The 24,249-nt window shown below is 43.4% G+C and overlaps 1 protein-coding gene across 9 annotated transcripts in view; it reads right to left on the reverse strand.

Annotated features, from left to right (window-relative positions):
• TJP1 (tight junction protein 1) overlaps positions 1–24,249 on the reverse strand; it is a 195,261-nt gene that overhangs the window by 97,527 nt on the left and 73,485 nt on the right. The window lies entirely within an intron of this gene.

Genomic DNA, 24,249 nt, shown 5'->3' on the forward strand with positions numbered 1-24,249 from the left:
CAGCATAGTGGTGAGACATTTGTATAGCTTACGAAGTGAACCCCCTGACTAGCCTATTACCCACCTGGCACCGTACATAGTTACTGCAACGTTATCGACCAGATTCTCTATGTGGTACTTTACATTCCCGTAACTGTTTTGAAACTGCCAATTTGTACTTCTTAATCCCTTCCCCCTTGTCACCCAGCCTCCCAACCCCTCGCCCATCTGAAAACCATCAGTTCATTCTCTGTATCTATGAGTCTGTTTCTGATTTGTTTGGTCATTTATTTTGTTCTTTAGGTTCCACATATAAGTGAGATCAAACAGTATTTATTTTTCTATGTCTGACTTATTTCACTTAGTATAATACCCTTTAGGTCCATCCATGTGCTTGCAGATGGCAAGATTTCATTAATTTGTATGGCTGAGTCCACTACTGTGAAGAGAAGCTATTCATGGGATGACCAACTTTTAGAAAGTCAACCCAAGACACAGCAAAAACAGACAAAAGAGACTGTGTGTGTGTGTGTGTGTGTTACTGCTTTAACATTAAAATAGGTGCATACAAAAATTATATATTATTTTGTTTTATTTCCCTGTCTGTTACACAAATGTTATTGTTTAAACAAAACAATAGGACTGGTTAATAGTGGCAATCAATAGTAATTAGTAGTAGGAGTATTTAAACAATGTGTGAGAAAAACAATATTTTTCAATGTTTCTTTCGGTCCTCTGATATAGCAATTTAACTCTTTTAAAAAATTATTTGTTAGGCATTTAAAATCTGAAGGCTTCGTATTGTGCATTTTTAAGATCTATAAATGTGAGACTTCTTAAAAGGAAAATATAAATACAACAGGGCTAATGAAACAGATATTACCTATGTCTAACCTCCACACACACACACACACACACACACACATCCTTTTTCTTTCTGCTCTGTAATCCAGTAGAATGTTTTCCCTCTTCCTGCTTCCTTTTCCAGTAATACTTCTCTGAACTGCCTGCACCACTTTGGTCACCCCTCTTTTCTTGATGTGGTGGCCAAACAGAATACAGTCATACGTAAAGTTCCCTTTGACCTGCAGCTCTGCTCTTCTGCACCCACAGGACACTGATCCCTGGTCAGTCCCATGTGATGACATTACGCTAAACATCCTCTCAGCAAAAGCAGCTGCGCGTGGACTACTTATGATTTTATTTACAAGCAATTGCAGGCTTGTGGTCACTCATTTCCACCTCTCCAAAAATGTCCATCCACTTGGTACCAATGGGCTCGTTTGTTAACCAGGCTGTTTGCATCTATAAATTCATCATATACGCCATCAATGTCTAACATATCCATTGTTCTAAAAACACCTGGTATTTTTAAATAATGACAGAGTCACAGGAAGTTGCAGAGAACTGTACAGGGAAGTCCCATGCTCCCTTCACTCAGCCTCTTCCGGTGCTGGCATCTCACATAATCCAGTCCAATAGCAAAACCAAGAAATTGACACTGGGACAATTTCCTAAGACTGGATTCAGAGTAGACCAGTTAGACATGCGCTTGTTGTGTGCGTACCTGTGCGTGTGTGTGCGTGTGTGCGTGCGTGTGTGTGTAGCTCTGTGTGACTTTAAAACAGTGTTACCCTCTGGATAACCAGCATTACCACCAAGGTACCCAGCTGGGCCTTCACCACAAGACTCCCTCATGCTATCTCTGCACAGCCACCCATCCGCTCCCCTGTCCCTGACCCCTGGCAACGACTCGTGTTCTCCACCCCTATAATTATGTTACTCCGTGAATATCACATAAATGGAATCATAACAGTGTGTAACCTTTTAGAACTAGCTTTTTCCACTCGACATAACTGCCACGAGGTTTATACAAGCTTTTGCTGTCATGGTTCCTTCCTTTTTATTGCTGAGTAGTATTCCACTGTGTGGCTGTTACCACAGTTTGTTTAACCATTACCCTCTGGAGGACATCTGATTCGATTCCAGCTAGTGGCTATCATGATTAAAACTGCTATGAATGTTCACATACAAATCCTTGCATGAAAATAACTCTTCATTTCTCTGGCACAAATGCCCACAAATGCAAATGCTGAGTCCCAGCATAAATCCGTTTTCAGTTTTGAAAGGAACTGTCAAGCTATTTTCCAGAGTAGCTGCTCCATTTTACATTCCTACCAGCAGTTCTCTACGTCCTCGTCAGCATTTGGTGTTATCACTATGTTTCATTTTAGCTATTCTGGTAGTTACATAACAGTGTCTCATTGTGGGTTTAATTTGCATTTCTCTAATGGCTAATGATGTTGAACAGATTCTCGCGTGCTTATCTGCCACCTCTATAGCCCCTTCAGTGAAATATCTATGTCTTTTGTCCATTTTCCACTAGGAATGTTTTTTAACTATTGAGTTTTGAGAGTTCTTTATATAGTCTAGATACAAGGCCTTTGTGGGATATGTGATTTACAAATATTTTTTCCCCAATACAGAGCTTATCTTTTCATCCTTTCAACAGGCTCATTCCCAGAGGAAATGTTGTTAATTTTGATGAGTTCCAATTTATCAATTTTTCCTGTTACAGGTTGTACTTTTGGAGTCAAGTCTAAGAGCTCTTTAGCGAAGTTCAAAGTCCTGGAGATTTTCTGTTATGTTCTTTTTTAGACGATCTGTAGTTTTACGTTTTACATTTCAATTTGTCTATCATTTTCAAACACCCGAATGGATAAGTTACACCTCTCTTTTTCAGGGAAAATAGTTTTAAAGCAAAGACATGATTTGAAATTGTGAGATCAAAGTTTTACTTTCGTCGAGAAAGTCCCGTTTAACTTCGTTGCCCTTTTCTGATGACTTCTTAAAAAAACTTGAAGCAGTCATTTCCAAAAATGAGTCATTTTATCACCATATGAGTTTTTACCACAACCTAAACATAACATTACACAATTCAGACACATCATTCCATGCAAAGGCTTTTTTCAATGGTCTTGTCAAAGATCAATAAACAGTTTTGAAGAAACACCATATACGTAAATATCTGTTTTCCTGTACTTTTCTCCATTCTCATCCTCAATGTATTTCTAGATTACAAAAGGACATTCCTTTTGTCTCAGACTTTGAAAACGTGATTTTATGCCAGGCAAACATTATTGTATGTCATTTTATGTCTAACAACAAAGACAGTCCCATTTCAAGCAAATGTGCTAAGGACACTCTCTCCTTCCATTCTGTAAATTCAAGCATCTCATTAAGCGCTTCTGCACATTTTGAGGAAACTGAAAAGTGACCCAAGACTTGCATCATAAAAGCCTCAGTATCATGGGAAAACAAATCAAAGCCTCAATATCATGGGAAAACAGTCCTTTACAAAAGCGTTATGTACGTGGCGTGCAGGAGTCGGTAGGCAAGATCCTTTCAGTTTCTTTGGTAAGAGGTTTATGGACTGAATGAAATTCCCCAAATTTATATCTGCACTACCTGCCAAATATGCAGATAGATAAGCAAAGTAGGACAAAGTTTCAACAATCTTTGTGCATTTTGTTTTCTGAGATTTCATTAAAATCTTCATAAACATCAAGGAGGTGATTTGAAACTTAAATTTCCCAATCAAAGTACCTAAGACCTGGGGAGCACATTCCTGATGCCCTAGTCTGATGCATCCATCACCGGACACCCTGGAAGGCAGGATGGTTGGTAAGACGTGACAGAGTCAGCTTTATGCCAGTTGGGCCTCTTGTCTGCCCATAAGGCACCTCACTGCAGCCTCCGAATCAGGAAATATAAATACTCAGTTTCATCGGGCAGTAGAGGGATGAAAGTGTAACACATTTGGCGGAATGCCCAAGATTAGTCAGTCGCAGCTATTTTCAGTTGAGTCTTGGTGTCTTTTGGAGAGGGAAAAAACTTGACTGATTTAGAAGTACTTGCCTATCTGGGCCCCAAGTAGGGAGATTCAGTCTCCAGACGGTCCCCCCAGGCCCAGTTCTGGTTCTGCACATTGTATGTTATTCTCTGTCTTGGCATTTGCCTCCCTAATCCAGCTGTTGGCATCCTTCCACCTGTCATTAAAGTATCGGTCATTTCACCTTCCTTTTCAGTGAGGTCTGGGCCATGCTGGCATTGCTATTAGAATTGTTTTCATTTTCATGATCTGAACTCTTAGAAAACATGATCAGAATATTCTCAATGTTAATATTTTCACTGTCTTGATACAAAGCACAGCAGGTAATCAACAGGCCCACTCAAAGCCGCATCTTAAGGCTCACGATTACAACGCCCCTAATTACACACTTAAATCTCCTTGCTGGGAGTGAGGCAACAATGGGTAATCCATTTCTCTGACCTGCCAATCATGGATGCCATCAGGGGTTGGGGTGAAAACAGTGACCGCAGAGGTAAATAATCTAAGTGGTATCCATCAGACACTAAACCGGCATAGCTTGCAGTCCCTGTTTGGGGGGCCACGTCTTGGGTTTTGTACTTTCCACCCAACCTTCAGGACCCCTCACCAGAAGCCCGGGCTTTCTGTGTCCCAGGGAGTGGCTTCCTGGGACATGCAGTCTCAGTGCTGGCACCAGGGCACTCCCAGGCAAAGGTCAGTTAGTCACCCTAGTGATATGCGGGCGTAGAAGAGACACCATAGAAAGCCGTGGAATGGGACGGCTCCTCTCACCGGCTCCCGTCGGATCTTCCCGATTGGCTCGTAGAGGCCAAGCAGATAAATAAGCCTGCCTCTCCCCTTCCTCCTCCTCCTCGCCACGCCCTTACTTCATTCTTAGTTCAGAAATCAAAACTATAAACATCTATCTCCTCACTATCTCCTTGTCCCAGGAAGGAAGAGGCAGACATTGCAAGGGCCACGTCTAAATTAGGAAGTCTGCTCATGGAGATTCCTGTGGGTATTTACCCTTGGGTGCCAGGCTTACGTCATACGCGCTGTACCCCATTGTGAATACAAAGCATTCTCCTCCATCAATCATGAATGTTTCCTTCTCAGATGCCACTCACTACGCTAGGTGTTCAGAATGCAGGAAAGAATCATCTACAGTCTAGAAAAGGAGACAAAATAAGAGATAAGTACCAGAGAGAAAGGGCTAAGGGCACAGCGAGGGGAGGAGGGGAGCAGAGAAGGGAGGGGAGCTTCACCCGGACTGGGGATTTGGGGTGAAGAGTCCCCAGGAGGTGGCACGGCAGGAGGTAAATAGCAGAACTAGAAAACAATGGACCTGAGAGTTCTTGAAGTACATTTCAAAGGGAACCCCCAGTTTGGGGCTGGTCTTCCAAACACGGGACTGGCATTGTCCATGAGGAGCTAGAAGAATCCACAAAGGGGGACTGTGACTGCTTAAGGTTGACAAGAGGGTGGCAAGCCTGACACCCTCGCCACCAGCCCAGAAGGCTGGCGGTTACACGTGACAGTCAGGGCACAGAGCCCAGCAAGCACCAGGAGGTAGACGGGGTTAGGATGAAGTTGAGTCTGGCTGGGTCGCGACCAAAAGCTGACTGAGCAGAAAGGCAGGGTGAAAAATATTTCAGCAAAGATATTGAAAACACTGAAAATAATTGATACTTGTGTACAAACAACCCGCTGATTAAAAATGATTCTTAACTACTCATTAAAAAGAGACCCACCCTTCAGAACATATACTTTGCAACACTTAGTTCCCACTTAATTGGAGTTACGGTACAAGCAAAATATAAAAAGGTTGCATTTCTTTGTACGTTATAATTTTACTTTTTGACTAAGTCCCGCTTACTCTGTGCTCAATGAGTCTGACCCAGTGACGTTTTGTCGCGGATCCGCCGTGAAGTCCTGACTTGTCTCTCAACTTTCCAGCCAGATGTCGTGGGATTAGTAAAACCTCAGGATTTTAAAGAGGTCAAAGCTGAGCCCTTCGTTTTCTTTACTAATTTTAAGCTGTCGGCAAAGCCATACGTACCATAAAAAATACAATCTATCGCCTTCTCGACCATAACTTAGATTTGATTGGGAATTGAATTGGAATTTGCGGTCTTTGTCTTCTAGTGTCTTAAATGCAGGATACATAATAAAGCTATGGTCAGGGACCCTTTAAGAATTCCCAAACTAGGGACATTTCTAGAGGTGATGGGACAGAGCAGGCGTTCTGACCTTCTGGTACACTTTCAACAACTGGGAAGCCCAAGTTCGATTTTTGGTTTGGTCTTGTTTGAGCGAGGGATGGAAATTTGAGCAAGTGATAGCTTCCAGATATACGCATAGAAGGGACACTAAATGCATGACCAGAAGTGCCAATTTCTAACAAAGACATCAGGAAGAGCCATTTTGCTGTTCCCTTAACACCTGTTACCCACAGCCACGAGAATCGTAAGTCTTCTTAAATGACACATTTTTCCTCCATGTGTGAAAAGAAAATTTCACTTCTGATGATGCTAAATTAATCTGGGGTTTCAGACAAGCAAAGTTGCCAAACAGTCCTGGCGTTGCCAGATATTGTCCACGTGTGGACAAACTGCGTAATTTCTCTCATCAATAAAAATGGGGGTAATTACTGTTTTTTATAAGTCAGTGCTATGAGAGAGAGTCCATAAACACTCAATAAGTATCTGTTCATTTTTTGACTGAATTATTCTTTGCTTCCTTTTGAATACGGACCTGCTATGTGCTGCTTATTGGTTAGTTTTTCTTATTCTATCAATGAAAAGTCAAAAGGGTTAGGCAAGCATTCTGAAGATGACAAAGTTGTTTTCTAGACTCAGTTCAATGATTGAGTGTCTATTCTCTTCTCTTTGCTGGGGACATAGCAGTTAAAAGCAGACGAAAAGCCCTCCCCCCACACAGACTCCACTGTGGTGGAGAAAGACAGAAATAAGAAAAAATATGCAAAATGTTAGACGGCAGTAAGTGCTACAGGGAAAAATCACGTGAAGAAGAGTGGGAATCTGTGGGGAAGGCAGGGGACAGTTTGATTTGTGGATTCAGGAAGGTCTCGTTGAGAAGGCGACATGTGAACAGAGGGACTGAGCCATGCATACATCTGGGGAAGGCCTTGGGGAGGGGGGAGAGCACCGCGCGGTCTGAGATGGGCGAGGCCTTGGTGTGTCTGAGGAACAAGGAGGGGACCGGTGGGCTGGAGCTGACGAAGGAAGTGAAGGAGCCGTGTGGCGGGGCGGGGTCACTGGAGGAGTTTGAATGAGAAGTGACAATGGAGCAGTTGTTTCAGCAGAAACACTGCTGCTGTGCAGAGAATGCAGCGAGAGGGTCAGGGTGGAGCAGGAAGGCATGTGAGGCCGCCTGGGACGAGGGCATGGTGGTCTGGACCAGGCATTATTGGCGGGGGAAGCCATCCGTGGATGCCACATACAGTCTCAAAGTCGAGCCGGCAGGATTGGCTGACAGAAGTATCGAGAAAAGAGAGCAATCAAGGAAAATGCTAAGATTTCGTAATCTGAGCTACAGAGAGGACAAACTTGCCATCAAGTAAGCTCCTAACCACCGTCAAAAGGCTGACCTTAAACGCCAGATTGAGACGTGTCGCATGTGAGGGACGTGCCAGACGTCCAAGCAGACATGCTGAGGAGGCAGCTGGAAATCTGAATCTGGACTTCAGAGAAGAGGTCAGGTAGGATGCATTATGGATCGTCACCAGTTTAAGACGGTGGGGCCTCAATTTACAACACCAGACGTGGGTGAACTCACAAAGGAGTGGGTGCAGATGCCAAAAGCTGACTCTGGACTGAGCCTGGGGACACGCCGAGGTGAAGGGGTCAGGGCAAGTAGCAGAGGCAACTAATTGAGTGTGAGGGGCCCCAAGACAGAAGATGGCATCTTAGGAGCTGAGAGAAGAAAAGGCTTGAATGAAAAGGGACTGTTTACGGTGTCAACTGCTTTGCTCGGTTAAGAAGAACAGAGAGCTGATCAAAACGGATACTCCAAAATCCTCAACAAAACAAAAAAAGGGTCTACTAAACCAGTTTTTAACATTTTAATAAGGTCTTACAATTAAACATGAGAGTTTACACGTGGATGTATCTCCTATACTAAATCTCACTGGTGACACTAAAGATAAAGTTATAAACACACAATGACAAAGACATTATTGCTCAGGATGTGTCTCCTTCCTCTCCCGCTCCCCCAAGTGTTAAACACACTCTGGAATCTATTCAAAAATGGATTTTCCAGCTAAGTCTTATTGGCCTTCCCAGAAATTCCAGAAGTGTGAAAGCCTCAGAGGCCGTAAAGGAAACGCAGAAACCTCCTGGGACTACAACAGATTTGTAAGGAGATTACAGTCTAGGCAGGTGACGAGAAGACATAAAAAGTGACGCACAAATAGACACATTAAATGGTAAACTTCAAAATAAAAAGTACACCGTAATATTCTGAGACATTTCCATTATTCTGCGGCCGCAGAGGACACCGGCTCACAGTCTTGTCCCCCGGCCCGGTCCCTGCCTGTGGCCAGGGGGACATCAGTGATGCAGCTTCTCAAGTCCTGGACCTTTCTCCTCCCCAGCGCCCATGGGTACACACATAGCAGGCTTTTCCAGCACCCCAAAATCACTGCACTCTAACACCCCAGTCTCAGATACACTCTTAGGTTTGCATCTCACCTTACGCTATCTTCTGCTGTTTCTAATCCTTCAGAACTAAAGCCCCCACATCCCTGACGTGGCCCACAGGTCCTGCATGAGGGGACCTCCCTCCAGCCTTGTCCGACGACTCCTTCCTTTGCACCGCTTTCCAGCTGTGGTCCTCCCGGTGCTCCCACCCCGCCCAGGTCCTTCACAGATGCTATTTATTCCCTTTGTCTGTCCCTCCATCCACGATGATCATGGCTTATCACATGTACACGGCTCTGGTCAGTAATAATTTGTCTCCTCATTGGCTGACTTGATATACAAGCCCCCAGTGGAATGAACAACGAGCAGGTAAATCTGGATAAAAGGGGGAAATGAGAAGTAGAGGGAGTGAAGAGACCACCTCCTTTCTTCACTCCAGATATGAGTTAAAAAGGTAACTTGGAACAATGGGGATTTACAGAGGCAGGGTTCGAAAACGTCAGACCTAGAAAGAGGTACAAGGAGGGGAAAAAAGGGCTGCGGTCACAGAAAAGTATCTGAAAACATATAAATACCTAACTCAAATCAATGCTTTTTGAAGAAATTGTTTGAGCACCTACTATGTGCAAAGCAACATGTACACAGTGCTACGTGCTTTACAGCGAACACTTGAACAACACAGGTTCAAACATGGGTCCATTTACACGTGGATTGGTTTCAATCAACATGCAGTCCGCCTTCTGTATTCCTGGGTTTCGTCCGTGGATTCAACCATCTGTGGATCAAAATCAGTCTTTTCAATCCGCGTTGACCTACGCCATTTTATAAGGGGCCTTGAGCATCCAGGGTTTGGGTATCCATGGGGGTCCTGGAACCAATCCCCCACGGACACTGAAGGAACTGTAGTGAAATTTTGGGGGAATCAAGTTATATGTGGATTTTCCACTGCACAGGTGGTCAACCCCCATGCTGTTCAACCGTCAGCTGTAATTATCTATTGCTACATCCCCAAACTTAACACAAGTGTATTATTTCACACAGTTTGCAAAGGTCAGGAATCCAGGAGCAGCTCAGCTGAGTGGCTCTGGTTCAAGGGCTCTGCAATCATCTGAAGGCTCGAAGGGCTGGTGGGTCCACTCCCCAGGGGCCTCACTCACACGGCTGTTTGTCTGCAGGTGTCACCTTCTCACCGGACACACCGTCCCCCGGGGCTGCCTCATGACACGTGATATTGTGCTGTTATCGGTCAGAGGCTACCGTCGGGGAAACTGGACAAGGGAGTTCCCTGCATTTTTATAAATAAAATTTATTCTTATTATGTAAAATTACAATAAAATTGTACATTATAACTATATGTAAAGGTTAGATAAAGAGAAACAGACCCTTTACAGCAGCTCTGTTTTTGCCCACAAGCTTCATATGTAACACAATGGCCGTGCCATAAAAATTGAATAAGAGGAACTGATTCCCTGTGGTTCCTTATCAACACATCAAAACTAAAACAAATACCAGTACATTGTAAAAAAAAAAAAAAATCAAAGCTCTATAAAATGTAAATTTCCAAGGTTACTCAATGTGCTTGTTTTCGGGATCATGAAAGCAATTTCCTTACATCAAAACCCAAGCGTCTGAAATGAATATCCTTTCTGAGCACGCTCTTCTGCATCCCACGATAACAGTGAGCTGCAGGACACACCTAAGGAGCAACAGTGCGTGCGTGTGCAGTGCTGGGAGGTGGTCACTGTACCTTCACCAACCAGCAGACAGCCATGAGTCATGAATAAGGGCATCGGTATGTCACAGGGCTGTCACTCAGTTTATAACACATAGCAGAGTGACAGGCCCTTTCTCTCGTCATGCTACTTTCAAAGGAAATCGTATCATCATTTGGAAAAAATATATTTTACCAAACTCTACATCCAGGTGCAAAATGAAATATTCTTCATGTGTAGAAAACATAGAAATACAAGACGTATATAAAAATATACAGAAGTACAAAAAGCTACCAACAAGATAGTCTACGTACTGGCTTGTGCAATAGGGTGTATGGTGGCCCCCTACAAGGTCTGTCCACATCCTAACCCTCAAACCTATGAATGTCATCTTTGTTGGAAAAAGGGTCTTTACAGGCTTCAGGTAAGGAGACTGACGTGAGAAGATCATCCTGGATTCTCCCAATGGGCCCTAAACCCAACGACAAGTGTCCTTAAAAGAGTGAGGCAGAGGGAGGGCTGACAGAGACAGAGGGAAAGGGATGTGAAGATGAAGGCAAAATGGGAGAGAAGAGGCCACGAGCCAAGGATCACTGGGAATGCTGGGGCAGCCACCGGAAACAGAAAGCGGTGAGGGCTGCATTCTCCCCTAGACCTTCCAGAGGGCGTATGGGCTGCCAGACTTGGGATGTCCGGCCTCCAAAACCGTGTGGTGATTTGTCATTGCAGCCACAGGAAACTGACACACTCCTTTTTCCAGGGACTACAATCCACTCACCTGCCAGTCAAAGCAAAGCATGAAAACCACTCTCCTTTAAGTTCAGGCCAAAAACAGATCTCCAAAATACTGGAGGACACAAGCTACCGTATTCCCCCGAAAATAAGACCTAGCCAGACCATCAGCTCTAATGCGTCTTTTGGAGCAAAAACTAATATAACACCCAGTCTTATATTAATTATATTATTATTATATTACATATTATATATAGTATGTTATATTATATTATATTATATTATATTATATTATATTATATTATATTATATTATATGCAGTCTTATATTATAGTAAAATAAGACTGAGTCTTATGTTAACTTTTGCTCCAAAAGATGCATTAGAGCTGACATCTGGCTAGGTCTTATTTTTGGGGAAACAGGGTACCCAGAGTCTAGTTTATGCAAGTACGAGACCTCCAAACTAACTTTGAATCCAGAACAAACAAGAAACAACCAAATGGAAAGGTATTATTGAGCAGCAAAAACAAACAAAAAACAAAACGAAACTTAGAAACAATTTTTAATTATTGTCGAAGGGAAGCAATTCCACCAAAAAATTAAAGAAATAATTCCTTTCGTTAATAAGCATTCTGCAAAGAATGAGAATAAAATCGATGAATATGAGTTAAGCTGTTATTTTTACTAGATACCAGAAATGCTAGTTTAGATAAACACCACCTTCACAAAAGTATGAAAATATTGAAACACAGCATCAAGGAATGCACGGACCCATATGAAAACAAAGAGACAAAAATTATTATCTTACTATTTATTAACTTTTTATTTATTCAAGAAGACCTGAATAAACTGAGACATACCCAGTTTATTGGGTGGAAGACTAAATACTGTAAGATACAAGTTACTCTCAAGTTTGTTGAGAGATTGACACAATGCTCTTTTTTATATTGTTTATTAATGTCTTTTTTCCATTTTCTCTGTTTTCTGGTGTCCTTTTGACTTTGAGTGAACATATTAGCTATTGAGGATATTAATCCATTTTCTGCCTTACTTATCGAAAATATTTTCTCAGCTCATGTCTTTTTCTAGTATAAAAATTTGATGTAGTATGACTTAGCAATCTTTTTTTTATTTTGAGCTTATTCTATTGCATTTAAAACTCCTCTTTTCCGCCCCCCATCATTGCCTCCAGATCTGGTCAGTTTTCTCTTCTATATCCTCTGGCTTATGTCTTGTTTAATTTTTAACATTTTCCTGAAAGAGACCAAGGATACATTGAATAAACATGTGAATTGATGAATTTAAAGGTTTAAGTTCAATAACTTTCCAAGTTGCTTAACTGTTCATAATTTGTTATCTCCTGATGGCTTCCAATGACAAAGATTTTATGTGTATATAACCTCCAAGGATACAGTGTTTCAATAGTTGTCTTTTAAATATTATGAGGCTTGAAAGGAATTTAGAAGTCATAGAATCCATGTCCCTTATACAAATAAGGAAAAAAGGAACCAGAGGTTAAGTGACTCATCCAAAGACTTGGTGGGAAAGACAAAACTGGAAACCAGCATCTTTGGATTTCTGTGGTGTGTCACATTTTAACATGTGGGGTTTCAATCCTAGCAGACGTGGGCTTCCACTCTGACCCTCAGTTTCTTCACTGATAAAATAGAAACAGAACTATGTGCCATTTGAAGTTATTTGGAGGGTTAGAAATAACACAAACCCTGGCATAGGAGAGATGGTTAATATATGGTGGTTATTGTGATGCTACACTGCTCCAAATTCATTAATATACCCAAATATAATTCCTAGTTTTACTGATTTTTCACTTACAATAGCTCAGTGAAGTTTACCCTCATCAGGCATTAAAATATGTGTCCTAATATAAAATGGTCTTTTTGGAGAAGTATATCATCTTGTAAGACTTAGCCTGCTTTGCTCAATTTGGTTGTAATCCTTATCATATACTGCATATTTTATTTATTATGTCATTATAAAATGTAAATTATTTTAAAAATCTAACATGATAAAAATGTATGTTAATATCAGAAGAAAAAAACCACTACAATCATTTTATAGACGGGACTATTAAGCAAAGCAGCCTCAGGAAATTTCAAAATGCTGCAGCTACAAAGCACAGGATGATATGCTACGTTATCAGTCAGAGACACTTACTAACCACCCATGTAGGTAGGCAATTCTGTTGGAAAGGACACAGATGATGGATATAATTTGTCTACCCTTAGTTTTACAAATTAAACCATAATATGGTATATTTTCAGTTAGGGACGCTTACTTACCAAGTATTGCTTCATTTCTGAGATTATTATTATCAGAAAGTGTTCTGTCGGCAACAATGGTTTTATTTCTTTTAATTCTCAAATTACCAATGTTTATGCTTTTGATTTTTTGCTGAACGTGTCTGTATGAACATTCCCATTTTAATCTTTCAGGTGGAAACAAATATACACAAACAATATAGTCCATCTCGTTTCCGAAAGAACTGATTTGAAAGACAGTGTGAATGGAAAAACAGCTTTAAAATACAGGAGATATACTCAAAGCAAAGACATTCTTGCGGAGTTTATACAGTGACATAATGTGACAGCCGATAACAATCCAAACGGTTTCAGTCAACATGGTATTTCAATTTTCATCCTTAAGATGGAGGTTTTATTTATGCCAAAATCACAGTATACCTAAAATTTGGAAGAAAAAGAAAAAAATGCAGTACAGCCTGAGAGGCCAGCTAAGAGGTGGGTGGTTAGGTTTTTAAAATTTTTTATCAGTTGATTTTTTTCTCCAGGTATTTTTTAAAATTTGTTTTCCAATTACAGCTGACATACAATATTATATTAGTTTCAGGTGTACAGCATAGTGGTTAGACATTTATATAATTTAAGTAGCGATCCCCCTGATAAGTCTAGTACCCACCTGACACCACACATAGTTATTACAATATTATTGACTATATTCCCTGTGCTGTACTTTACATCCCTGTGACTATTTATATAACTGGCAATTTGGGCTGTTAGATTCTAAAGAATGAGAAAAATGTCCTTTTCCTAAACCCCACTGTTAAGATCAGCTCTGACATATCCAAACGGAGTATCAGATGGCTATTACCACGATCTCATTCACGGGTCTATGTGGACCATCTAATTTAGAAAGCAAATGGTTTTGTACCGTACCTGTCCCCCTATGTTGAGAATTAAATGAATTTTATGGTTGGCTTTTATTTTTGCATTTATATTCGATGAGTTTATGTCTCCACAAGAAAATATCCTGGGGGTGGGGGGAGAAGGGTGTCAATTACAGCACTTCTCCAAAGGTGTTTGGCTACCAACCAAAAGAAGCTCTAGGCACAGCCACCCTTCTTGCAGGCAGGCAGGCCATGTGTCATCCGGCTGTGCTCCTGGGCGAGTCCTGTCTCACACGTGACCCTGCACTGCCGTCCATACTGGAGTCCTTGCTTCGGGACGCGCCCAAGACCCGCCTACATCCTACACTCTGACCTTGGGAGGGGGTGCTCCCATCCCTCACTCCCCCCGGGAACCTGGTTATCTGCGGCAGCGGCAGGTGCCTTCCCTTCTCCCTGCTGGTACCAGGGTTCCAGACAGCACAGCTGAAATGACAGGACACCTCTGTTTCCCCTTCCTTCCTCAAGCCATCCAGAGACACCTCAGATGTACACAGCTCTTCTTCCGTGTCTAGGAAACGCTTCACTCTTGCTGTAGGATAACCCAAGGATGCCCATTGTTCGTTCGCGCTCTTGGTTTGTGAAGTCATAGGAGAATACTGCAGGTGGAATGCCAGATATCTTCTGTTTTTTCTGAAAGTCAATCTCGACAGGACAGAAGATGCCACTTGCGTGTTGTAGAAAAGCTCTCACAGGGATTTTAAAAAATAGCTTTATTGAGATATAAGTCACATACCATGAAAGTCACCCTTTGAAAGTGCACAATTCAGTGGTTTTTAGTATATTCACAAAGTTGTGCAACTACCTCCATTGTCTAATTCCAGAATGTTTTCAGGGCCCCATGAAGTACCTCATACAATCACTCATACACACAATCACCTCAGTCACTCCCCAGGGGGCCCCTCCCCAACCTCCTGGTCTCTGGCCAGTTACCTACTTCCTGTCTCTATGCATTTGCATTTTCTAAACACTTCATGGAAATGGAATGCTAGCGTATGTGGCCCCTTGTGACCGGCTGTAGCGTATTCAAGGTTCATCATGTGTAGCATGTCAGACGTTTATTCATTCTTGTGGTTGAATGGTGTGCTTTTGTATGGATGGAGGTCACCTTTGTTTGTCCCTCAGCAGTTGATGGGAGCTGGGGTTACTATGAAGCAACGCTGCTGTGACCGTTTAGGTGCAAGGTTCTGTGTGGACACGCTTTCCAGCCTCTTACGTATATACCCCCAGGACTGGAACTGCTGGCTCACATGGTAACTCTCTGTTTCACATTTTGGGGAGCTGCAAACTTTTTCCACAGCACTGCACCGTTTGACATCCACGCCAGCATGCACGAGGGTTCCAATTGCTCACCTTTCTGGTCAACACTTGTCCTTGAAAAAGTGTAACTGAACAAGCCTTGACGATGGCCGCCCTAGTGGGTGTGAGGTGGGAGCTCCTCTAGCTTCTGATCTGCAGCCCCTGATGACTACAGATGCTGAGTCTTCTCATGTGCTTCTGGGCCATTGGAATATCTTCTCTGGAGGAGCGTCTCAAGTCCTTTGCCAGTTTTTAATGAGTTGTCTTTTTAGGGTTGACTTGTAAGTTCTTCATATATTCTGGATATGAGACCCTTATTGGACATATGATTTGCCAGTATTTTGTCCCGTTTTAGGAGTTGTCTTTTCACTTTAATGGCGTCCTTTGAAGCACACGAGTTTGTAACATTGAGGAAGTGCAGTTCATCTATTTTTTTCTTTTGTCACCGTGCTCTTGGTGTTCTGCTTGAGAAACCATTCTTCTTCCAGGGTCATGAAGATTTACTCCTGTGTGTTCTTGTAAGAGCTTTATAGATTCCAGTCTCACATTTAGGTCTATAATCCATTTTGAGTTGAGTTTTGGGTACAGGGTGAAGTCGGGCTCCAACCTGATTCCTTTGCACGTGGCTACCCTGTTGTTCCAGGACCGCTTGTTTCACTCCAAGTGATTTTTACGTGCGCCTCTAGTTAAGAACCACAGAATTCTAGTCCAACACTTTCAGCATCTTCGTGTCACAGGTAAGAAAGGTAAGGCCCAGAGAGATGAAGCTAAAATTACTCTGCATTTGGAATAAAGGCAGTTACAGGAAGGGAGAAAACTCGACTCCTACTTTATAGAACTTCCAGGCATTGCAATGCAGCATGTTCAGAGCGGAAATACACACGTGGTGTGGGATCACAGAGCAGGCGCTGGTGAAACCACTGCCTGGTGAATTAAGCTAAGATTCACCAGGGAAGGTCATTCCACATAGAAAAAAGCCTTTGGATTGGAATGTGGTGGGAGACACACACAGTCACCAGTGCGGTGAGACCTTAAATTGGGGCAAAAAGGACAGGGAGTGACAGCAGAGCCAAAGGAAGGCCAAAGTGCAGAGGGCCTGCATGTAAGGCTGAAGACCTGGCTGAGTTTGCCCTTCTCTGGTGGGCAGTGGGGAGTCACCCCAGGGGGGTAGCAGGAAAGTGACACCCCTAGATCTGCTGGCGATAAGGATGGTGGGTCACAGGAGGCTGAGTCTGGAGGAAGGTCTCAGGTGATTCTTGCAACATTTCATGACAAGGACCCTCCAGCAGAGTGCTCACCCCACAACCAGCTCGCAGACTCCGCTGGCAGATATATTAAGTTTGACTAGAGTAGTGTTTTTGAAACGCCGTGAACTTGATTGGGGAGGAAGGGGAGGCAAGCTCCTTCTGGGGTGCCACAACCCCAACACTCCCTCTTTAGGCGTCGCCAGGCAGAAGCATCCATTTATGTCACCGGCCTGGACCCTGGAAGCATTTCAGTTTGTGACCTGTGCCTCAACTAAGGTGGTGACAATACAGACAATTAGAAAGCGGATGGACACTGGCTTCACGGGATGAGGGTCACCTCTGCACTGCAGTGGGATCACAGAGCAGGCGCTGGTGAAACGACTGCCTGGTGTGTTAAGCTAAGATTCACCAGGGATGACACAGCTTTTGCTGAACTTGCCACTTCCACAGCTGGCGCTGCTGCTGCCCGGTCTCCCGCGGCAATATTAAAACACATAAAGTCTTTCAAAGGGTCTTGTCCACTGTGCTTTCTTTCCTGCTGACGGTTGAAGACAGGAAAGCTGTAGAAAGCAGCCCCTGTGGTTTTCTGGGAAGCACAGTTTCATTTCAACTACAGGCTGTACCTTCCACCGCTGTGTGGAGATTCCGGGGCTAGTCCGTGATGTGGTATTTACTTTCATTTGTCTTACATGGGTAACACTCCAAAGATTTCTCTCTCTGAAGGTTATAAAGATGTGCATTCATTCCAAGAGCATCCTTTGCTTTCTTCTGAATCTTGTTTACCCACGTCCTTCTTTCAGAGTGTAAGTTCCTTGAGGGGAGGGGCTGGGCATCTCCTTTAGCTTAGTGACCTGAGAGCTCTTGAGGTTCCACCAGAGGAGGTGGTTATTTTGGGAACTGGACCGGTTTCCTGCTGTCAGGACCGTTATCTACAAGCTCTTCTCAGCTCCAGTTACCCTTGGCCCCAGGGCCAGGTTCAATGCCACAGCACTCTCACCAAACGAGAGGAATAAAAGCAAAGGAAGGAACCGGCATCTGACCCCTGAGGGTTTCAAGATCTTTTTTGTGGTTCTGGTATTGTGTCTTTGAGTTCCTGCCCATCTTATCACTCTCCCCATGTTTCTTATCAATTAGCAACATGGGGTGCTTTCTCACCTACAAATCCTTTATACTTGGCACCGTTTTTTTTCTTTGCCTTACTGGGTACCGAGTGGTAAATATTTGTGTGCTGTTTATTTTCGGTTTGACAAACACCGATATTTTGTATGTAACTCTCTCTTCTAAAATTAAATATATATGTATATAATAAAAAGGAAACAGGAGGCAAAATTAGAAGGCTTAAAATAACCTCTTTTTCTCCTTGTCCAGGAATGACAAAAGAGGGCCCTTCCAACTCTGTAACTCGAAGATTCAGGAAACCATGACGCCTCACTTGAGCCAAGATCTCCCGAATCTGCTTGAGTTGGAATCTACAAATGAACCTGAACAGGATAAGCAACATGTAACAAGACCAGGACAAGATCAGATGGTTGTTTTCCTTGGTCCTGGCCTCACAAATCAACAGCGCTCCCTCTGCAAGGATAAGAACCACTCGATGAGCAGTTACCAACAGAAGCGAATGCCGAGAAGATACGGACGTGTGAATCCAGAGCCTAAGCACGAGGGGAATGAAGCGGGTGATTCTTCCAAATACTAGGTAGCGTAAACTCTGCCGGCGATTCCACTCGTGGGACATTCTGCTCTGCTGGGTCCAGTGCAACCCCGAAATCCAGTTTCCCCCAAAGAATGGGCTACAGCTTCCTTCCACTTCTGTGTAACTGCTACATGGAAAATTGCGGTGTCTGGAAGGACTGGGGGCCTCGTACGACAAGATCACGTTCAGAGGCAGCACATTTTTTATTTGTAAAAATTATATTAATCAATATTTATCAGCTAAGTGAATGAGTTAATGTTTCTAAATATGAGGAACATCTGAAAACCTCTGCATATACCCCGAAGAATACAAATATACATAGGAGCCTGGGCAGCAAGGAAGGTTGGAAAAGATACACACACGTCCAGCAAGGTCGCGTGCAAAGTCAGAGCCAGGAGTCAGAACCAACACAACCATACATGCACCTGGCCCTCAAAAGCCTCAAAAGCTGATGGAGAAAGAGGAAGGAATGAAGAAAAGAAGTGAGGAGTGAATGAGAGAGACAAACAGAAAAGCGAAACAAACAGAAGCAGAGGGATGAGGAGAAACATGAATCCAGTCCGGTTCAGATCAATTCAAACCGCCAGGTGTTGTGCTAGAAACTGGGGACACAAGATATTTACGAAGAGAAGTGATCTGCCCTTGACTGGTAATGAGACAGAAATAAATCTGCAAATAACAACTGCAAATGTATGCTTTCACCACGGGCACTTGGAAGAAAGGAAACATAAAGCTGACATACACTTGGATGTAAATACAGCTTTAAGCATTTTTTATTTTTCTTTCAGTGATCTGACACCTTCTCCTTTTCAAAAATAGCAGAGTGCTAACTCTGTTAAATTTTCTCTTTGAAATTTGCGTTGGTCTGCCATGACTACGTGCGTGCCACCAAGTTCTGCCCCCCTACATTCCTCTTCCTTCTGGCGACACCCACCTAAATTTCAACACGTTTTCCCTCACAAATTTAGCATTAGCTTAAGCCATTAACTATATTTAGAGCTTGCCTTCACCCTTAGTGGAATATAAAGGGTAGCCGCAATAACAGGTGTGCTTTGTTGATAAAGAAAAAGTGTCCCTTTTTAATCAGTATGTTTAAACATGTCATTTCTGTATTTGAGCATGGCTTGGACAGAGCAGGGTAGGAAGACGACTCCACACTGGTGGGAAAACAAACAGGCATTCTTCAGCTTATTATGTGAACTCCCCACACAGCGTATCTTGTGGAATTTGTGTGGGATCGTATTTACTATATTACAAAAGCCATCCTTAGTGTGTATTTTATGCAGGAAAAAAACAAACAAAAACAAAACAAAAACCAGGCTGCATTCTATAAGTCAAATGTCACGTCAGAAAATAGTATTCTGGAATGTTTGGGAAGCATTCCAACATTTCTGATCTATTGGAAAAACATAATTTGCCTTTCACAACACCAAAACAACTCCAAGGGTGAGGTACATTTAATAAAAATAAAAAAGCCTGCAAAATCCACTGAACTGGGCTTATGACATGTACTGAGAACCAATAATATAAAGTATGTACTGTATCAAATGTACAAAATGGAAAGGGCCATTTCTGGTGGTACTGGAACTCCCCTGGACATCAGACGGGCTTGTCTACAGCCAATATTTAGAACTTAGGCATTTCACTGCAAACACAAATGGCAATTGACAAGCAAGAAATCAGCGGGGGAAAAAAAAGAATTCTCTATGTGACAACCATCCCAGAAGGTGACAGGGTAAAAGTGGGGACCTGTTTGTCCCAATGTGAAAGCAGGCGCCCTGGAAGAAGGCATCCCACAGCCAGCTGTTCACGTGGTATGTTGTCTCAGTATGTAAAAGATTAGTTTTAGACATTTTTAAGAAGAATTAGCAGAGGATTAGGGTCTTAGAGCCTAAGTCCCTCTTTAATTTTCCAGGTATTAAAAAGAGCTGGTCAGTTACAAGGTGATCATTCTGCCCAGCGGTTGTGAAAGGCTTAGGATAAAATGCAAAACAGTTGCTGAGGAGGCTTCTTTCCCTTTTTTGGTGTTCTGGCTTCGTATAAAATCGCATGAGCTCTAACACTGGGCCCGTGTGTGCAGCAAAGTGACAAGGACAGGCTAAGCTGGCTGTGCTGTCACTGAGTCGGGGAACGCTGGCTCTCCTGTCACTCCCCAGCCACGCACACAGCAACGCGCAATAAACGCCAATGGAAAGGAAGCAAGGGAATGAAAAAAATAAATCGAGGCAATGAAACGGCTCACGACGTGTGGCACTGCACGTACTAGGTTCCCAGTGTTAAACGAGAACGTGAACCTTCTAAGTAAAACAGCCCCAACTTAAGATTTTTCAAATTTCCTTTAGAAACCAGTTCTGAGGACAATAAGACAAAGATTTTTGCTCCTGCTAACAAACTTCGCAAAACTTTAGAAAGCAAGTTTTACCATGGGGGAAAAAAATCTGAAAATAGAGTCGTGAGTAGAAAGTAGCCCTTGCAGATAAAACAGATTATAAAGCTTCAATATCAAAACAATTTGGGATTGGAGAAGAAATAAACAATGGATCAAAATAAACGATTAAAAATGTTGACGCGAAGTCAATTTAATATAAAGGTACATGATAAAGGTATATTTTGTTACCATCAAGGTAGCATTTCAAGAAAAGAGATTACTTAATAAATGTGTTTAATGCAACTGGGTAGCTATCTCGAAAAAATAAAGCCAGATTCCTCCCAATCTTATTTGAAAGTGAATTTTAGATGAATCAGTTTCTAAACGTAAAAGTGAAGCCATGAGAGAAAGTGTGGGTGATGAGTGAGCACGCAAACATCAAGGCCGGGAGAGACGGTCTCTTTCTACCAGGACGTAACCCTCAGAATCAAACAACCAACAGGGGAAGTATGTGCAACGCAGACATAAAGGGCTAACTTCCTTAATTCAGAAAGGGCTCACTCAAACAAGTGAAAGATCAATACACCAACAGAATAATGGGGAATGCGTACAGAAAATTCACAGAAGAGAAATACGAATCTCAAAAACAAGACAGAAATCATACAAAGAGGCTCAATAGCACACACTCTGTAAGAGGTAAAATCAAATAAACCATGAGATACTGTTTATTTCACCCACCACAAGGCAAAACCCTGGGGAAGGCCTGGGGTCACCCACTGACACCCACTGACACCGCTGAGGGGAATCTGGGTAAGATGTTAATATTTCTGGGGAACGTGGCCATGTTTAAGAAAAGTTAGGAAACACGTACGCATATTCTCACCAAACTCTGGACCACAGAGAATTTATCCTATAAACATACTACCATGATCTGAGCTTCTGCTCCAAGGTCAACGCTGTGGAAGGCACAGGGCTGCCGGCTCTGTGATCAGGTTGAACCACATACCCCACGGACACTGCCCATGACACGCACTCATGACGCCCTCCTTGTCACATCAGATGGACACGCTAGAGACATCACACAATTAGAAAGCTCCCTGCGTGGCCCTAATGACCTGTGAGCTCCCTCACTAGGCCCGAGCACCCTTTTTAAAAAATGTGTTTCTAATTATAAGGCTCCAGCATCATAAAGGCAAGACGACACCCTTCTATCTTTCCTATGTAATACTTATATAGCCCAGAGCAGGCCCGCAAAATAACATCTGTTGAATGAATGAACAAATGAATGAATGAATGTGTAAAGGAGATAAGTCACCACCAGGAAATAACCACTGGGCAGAGTAGAGATGGGATTGAAACACGGGTGGAAGGTCAACAAGAGGGAGAGAAACAAAACGTTAGAACAGTTGTCTAATACATTTCATGTGCATCTTGCGTATAAATGCTATTTTTTCTTAAGGACGTGAAATTCTCTTACAAAACACAGGGCCACGCGAGGAGACAGCAACACATCTCACCAACTCAGCAGGTGGGGTTAGAGTTGATGAACCCAAAGATGCTGAGTCTTGGGAGACTCCCTTGTTAAGTAACTACGGGCCTGCAAACAGGCAGGCTGGATGGATTGCGCCCCTGGGAAAGTGTCTGGAATGAACACAGAAAACCGACGGTCGATTCCCCCTTGTAGCTTGCAGCTGAACGCTGACCTGAAAAGGAGAGCCTGCCCTCCAGGTTTTACATAACGTGCCCTTACCCATTCCTGTCAGGGGAACTGTCCTCGCAAGGGACTTCCTCAGTGACACATCCTGCTGGAGGACTCGAGAGGAAAAGTTTGAACTGAGGCCAAATGCAAAGGGAAGGACGAGGAAGGACGGGGAAATTAATACACCGAACACGGTTACTGACTGATATATTCAGAGAGAGGAAACCACGGCTGTGCATGTGTCACACCTGCCCAAAGTCACGCGGGAACTCACCGGCTTTCCTCCTCCAGCTGGACCTTCTCCCACCACCGACTCATGCGGGCTTGGGAGGCGGGAAGAAGCCACTTCTAAGAGCTGTGCTCTGAACACTGCGGTATTTTGACCAGACAGAGAGGAGGGAAGACACCCCTCTCCAGGAGACACTGAACACTCCGACTGCTGGTAATTGAAGCCTCTGTCTGCAGCTCAAGGCTCACTTACCCAACTTTTGGGTTACTTCCCGTACACGTCTAAGAAACCATGCAAAACAGGAAACGAGGTCAAAGGGAGATACTTCAAATACTGTGCGAGTAACGGTCAAATTAGAAGATGTTTAACAATGTACAAAATATTACAGAATCTAGAAATGTATGTAGTTGGTTTTCTGGCTGTCGTAGCTAATCACCCCCGTTCTTCCATCCCACCGAGAGCTAAATCTCCCACTTTCACCCCTGGGCAATCCCCTCCCCTCGGACGCCGTAGAGGCGGAGCTCTGGTGACTTCTGAGACCTCATTCTGAGGAATAAGCTGCCACCGGCGCCTCTTGGAATGCTTGCTGTGGAGAAGCCCAAATGCCCTGCCAGGCCTTCCTATGACGATGTGTACACTAGTCACACGGGCAGATGGCTGGAGAGAGACAGGTGCCAGCCAGTCAGCCCTCAGCCGGCCCAGCCCTCCCCGCAGCAGCACCACACGCGCATGTGGAGAAGCCATCCTGGAATCCTGGACGTACAGCCCAGGCGACCACTGACAGGAGTCCAAGCCAAACACTGTCTGAATGCAAGTCCATGAGCACCACCTCCGAGAACCAGGACAGAGAGTAACAAACGAGCCACCAAGTTCTGGTGTGGTTTCTCATTCAACAATGAAATCAAACTGCGAAAAGATATTAAAACAGATTTCTTGCCGTATAAGACACACGAGAAATGTCAATCAAAAAGGCGAACAAACAGTTGTTGAGTTCTTACGCTGCTGCTCGGAATAGAGGGCCTTAGAGATGCTTCTCTGTTTCCTGGGGTATTTTGAAGGAGAGCGGGTCTGAACACCCAGCAGCAGACAGCCGTGGGAACGCAGCCAGGCGGTCTGCTGGGGGAGAAGCGACCTGTGAGCGCCACAGACAACATGGTACCAGGAGGCAGTCAGCCGACGGACTCTGCCACACCACTTACCTTCCCATGCGAAACACGTCCAGCCCTGCTGTGCTTCTCTTGCAAAGTCTAGAATGCCCCAGGGTTGGGTTAGAGAGGTACCTTACCCTGTGAGCACAAACGTGGAACTACTCGTACTGTCCTAGACGATGTGGCAGCATCTTACATTCCTCACTCGCTCCAGATTTAAATCTTTTCATTGTCTTTCAATCAGAGATGATTCTCGAGCACCATGAGTTCAAATGCAAATTTAAAATATAAAACAAAGGTGAAAGCACAGACCAGAACAGAAAATAAAAAGGACAAACAAAACACAATTCAAGGAGAGTAGAACTGAAACGTATCTCAGATACTGGAGAAAGCTGGCCCTTTGCGACAGACA

Source organism: Rhinolophus sinicus, linkage group LG13, assembly GCF_036562045.2.
Source record: "Rhinolophus sinicus isolate RSC01 linkage group LG13, ASM3656204v1, whole genome shotgun sequence".
Classification (NCBI taxonomy): domain Eukaryota; kingdom Metazoa; phylum Chordata; class Mammalia; order Chiroptera; family Rhinolophidae; genus Rhinolophus; species Rhinolophus sinicus.